Genomic DNA, 4,084 nt, shown 5'->3' on the forward strand with positions numbered 1-4,084 from the left:
GGGGAGCAAGTCAGCTAGATCGACCCTAGTGCTTGACTAGTGCTTAATTTATCGAGCCCAGAAAGATGAAAGACAAGGTCTATTTCCACGATATTTGAACTCAGAACAAAAAGACAGATGAAATTACGCTAAGCATTTTGTCCAGCTTGCTAGCAGCTCTGCGAGCCCGCCGATTAAGTAGTAGTAGTAGTGGTGGTGGTGGTGGTGGTAGTAGTAGTAGTAGTAGTAGTAGTAGTGATTTCAAATTTTGACACAAGACTAGCAATTTTAGAGATGCGCGATAAGTCGATTACATCAAAATAGTACTTATTTTATCGATACCGGAAGGATAAACGGTAAAGTCAAATCCGGCGGAATTTGAACTCAGAACGTATAGACGGACGAGATCTCGCTAAGCTTTTCAACCGGCGTGCTAACGATTCAGTCAATAATAATAATAATAATAATAATAATAATAATAGTTTCAAATTTTGCCACAAGGGCGGCAAGTTTGGGGGAGGGTGATGAGCCGATTACATCGACCCCAGTGTTCAACTGGTACTTATTTTATCGATCCCGAGAGGATGAAGGGATAAGTCAAACCTGGACGGAATTTGAACCCAGAACGTAAAGGCGAACGAGATGCCGCTAAGCATCTTACTCGTCGAGTTAACGATTCTGCCAATAATAATAATAATAATAATAATAATAATAATAATAATAATATAACAAATATATATAACATGCAGAAAATTGCACTACTGGGCACTGCACACATCCTACGCAAAACACTTTCAATACAGTAACCATAAGAGCACCACAGCAAACCACAGCACATACCCAAGGCGCACAGAGCTGCGCTCGGTAGTGAAGTGAAAGCACGTTATAAAAATTAAAATAATAATAATAATAATAATAATAATAATAATAATAATAATAATAATAATAATAATAATAATAATGTCTTAATTACTTACATCTCATAGTAGTTGCTCCAACGAACAGTCAAGCCCCCTTGGTTTGAAAACATCATTCCTTTCATTCTTGTTCCCTAATTTTTTGCCAGTTCTTTTCATGCTGAAATACAATTCCTTGTCATCCAGTTGTCAAATAAACCATTTTTGCATTCTTTTTCGTTTGACTTTTATTTTTATTTTTTTTATTTTATTATTGCTTCTTTTCCCTTTCTCACTTATCTCTCCTCTCCCCTCTCCCTTTCTCGGTGGTAGGCTTAACAGTCTTCAATATTCTTTCATTTGTTAGTGATGCAACAATAGACTATCACACATGGAGGCTGTTATAAGTCAGTATCTGTTAGGCACACACACACACACACACACACACACACACACACACACACACACACACACACACACACACACACACACACACTCGTATATGCACATGCATAATTATGTATGTATATATATATATATATATACACACACATACATATATGTATGCATATATACTTGTGTGTGTGAGTGTGTTTGTGTGTGTGTGTAAATGCATATATAGGGGAGAGAGAGAGCGAGCGATTCTTGTGTGTAGGTGTTTAATGTGTTTGTGTGCGCTTGTCCGTGTGTGTGCGAGCATGTGTATATGAGAAAGAGAAAGAGAGAGAGGGAGAGAGAGAGAGAAAGAAAGAGAGATAGGAAGAAAGAGGGGAAGAGAGAGAAAGAGAGAGAGGGAGAAAGAAATAGAGAGAGGGAGAGTCTGTGTGTGTGTGTGTGTGTGTGTGTGTGTGTGTGTGTGTGTGTGTGTGTGTGTGTGTGTGTGTGTGTGTGTCTGTGTGTGTGTGTGTGGACAAGAAATGTGGAAGATGGGTACGTCGAACATGATAAAACTGAAGCTGAAAAATCTAACATGGCCGACTGCACTCGAGGGAAAGAGAAAACTCTTTAGAAAAATAAACCCTTGGAAACTAAGAAGATATTTCTTGTTGCTGCCCGTCAGAATAAACTGGAAAAACAAATGTTTAAACTAGATAAAGGAAATGAAAGCAAATTAAAGAAGACAGTTGCTATTATTTCTAGTGAGTACTGAGAATATATTAGCGTATCATTTGGCAAAGTCTTCTTCTGCCATTTACATTGCCACCACCTTGTTGTTAGAGACGGTGATGTGATAAATAAAAAGAAAGAATGGGGAATCATTCTTGTTAAGAAGTGGGGTGGAGAGAAAAAGAAGGCAAGAGATAACAATGTTCTCATCTTCAACTTCCTCTCTTCTAGCCATCAAGAAAGTCTAATATTGTTATTTATTTTTATATTTCTTTATTTTAGTTGTAGGTTGGTTCGTTTGGTTTTTATCGCTGTTTTTGTTATATTCGTTGTTTGCTTCTTTTTTTTATTATTATTATTATTATTATTTTTATTATTTCTATTTTATATTGGGTTGTATTTGAGGTCAGCTGTTAAACTAGCAAGAACTTTTATTGCTTGTTCAAGCTAGTGTGAACGTGTTAAAGAGAAGTGTGAAAGATCAGCAGACATTTTTAAAGGAACCTTCCTTCTCCTAGTTTGGTAGTTCGTGGTGTTGTTTGACTTGTTATTCCTTCTAACAAGTAATAAAATAAACGTCCCATTTAAAGGCCTAGTGCGACCCCCCTTGTCTCATTTTCTTTCATCATGTGGTTAATTGGATGGTATTAGCTCTTGCTTTCATAAGATTCATAGCGTCGAATGTCGTTTGCACTCAGCAACAGCATCACTCACAGAAATTCTCCAATCAAGTAAACCAGACATTCCTTCATCTCTCACTCTCTCACACTCTCCATCCTTCTCTCTCTCTCCCTCTCTCTTCCTTTGTTATGTCCATCCTTTTTTTTTTCTTACCTCGTTCCTTTCTGTTTTTCGCTCTTTCAGTTTTCCCAAACTTTCTTTAACGCTAATTCTTTAGTCTTTTCTTTCGTTGTTTCTCATTTGTCTTCTCAGTGAAATTAGATGAGAGAGAGAAACGTATGAAACCGAGAAACCACGAGAAACATTACAACCGGCAAGAAAGATTTCAGCTTAATTTCGGCTAAATCTTAAAGCATTACCAATCTGGATATTCCGATTTTTAATTACCCTTCTATTATACTCTATAATGAAATTTAAGTCGCTTCTCTGACTAAATGGTCTTTCGTTAAATCAGCAACATTACATTCAATGTTTCTGTTCCATTAACTCCCATTTATGTTTGTTTTGTAGAGTTGTTGTTGTTGTTGGTTTTTGTGTTTCTGTTTTAACTTTGTCTATTTTATTCTTTTCATTGTTTGTTTTTAACCTTACTTTGACCTAAAATCATGCTTGAAACATTGTAAATGTCAAGTATCTTTAATGTCAGTAATTTTTAAATGGTTTAAGTTCTTAACATTTAAAAACCTTCTTTCGAAAGTTAAGCAAGCAAGAGTAGATAAGTCATATCAAGTATTGTAAGTACCATGCAAAAGATGCTCTCTTCAACTATTCCAACAAAAAAAAAACAGTCAGAATTACGCAATAAGATCTTTACTTGATAATTCGTTTTATCCTCAGATTTATGTTAGTATATTCTTTGTAATCCTTGTTATCAAATTATATGCAAATAGTGAGAGTTATATGATAATTAAATACAGCACGTAATAAGAAAGGTGGAATTTGAAGTTATAACAAGAGCTGTGATAACCACATCCCATACAATCTTAGTTAAAGAATTTTGACTTCAGCGTTTCGTAAGTCGCACATGACACTGGTAAGCAATACCAACCCTTGGAACAAGGTACAAAAAACACACAGGCCACATAGAGAACATTTCCTTCATCAGCTGCCACCATTATAACACCGGCGTTTCGAAGAGTTATATGTATGTATGTATGTATGTATGTATGTATGTATGTATGTATGTATGTATGCATGTATGTATGTATGTATGTATGTATGCATGTATGTATGTATGTATGTATGTATGTGGCCTGCTTGTTATCAGTCGTGAATGCAAATCATTTCAATCATAGGTATGCTAGATTGTGGTTGAGCTGGAGTTAAACAACAACAATAATAATAACGACAACAATAACATATATATGAGCTAACGAAGAATCCTATAGGAAGTCGATTTTTCTGCTCGAAATAACAACCAA

At 35.6% G+C, this 4,084-nt stretch overlaps 1 protein-coding gene across 2 annotated transcripts in view; it reads right to left on the reverse strand.

Annotated features, from left to right (window-relative positions):
* The window catches only part of LOC128248897 (uncharacterized), a 216,375-nt gene extending 215,088 nt beyond the window's left edge, over positions 1-1,287 (reverse strand). For both annotated transcript variants that reach the window (XR_008265047.1, XR_008265048.1), the window contains exon 1: positions 957-1,287. The gene's annotated coding sequence lies outside the window, so the exon portion shown is untranslated. The remainder of the gene's footprint in view (positions 1-956) is intronic.
* Between the last annotated feature and the right edge of the window lie 2,797 nt (positions 1,288-4,084).

Source organism: Octopus bimaculoides, chromosome 1, assembly GCF_001194135.2.
Source record: "Octopus bimaculoides isolate UCB-OBI-ISO-001 chromosome 1, ASM119413v2, whole genome shotgun sequence".
Taxonomy (NCBI): domain Eukaryota; kingdom Metazoa; phylum Mollusca; class Cephalopoda; order Octopoda; family Octopodidae; genus Octopus; species Octopus bimaculoides.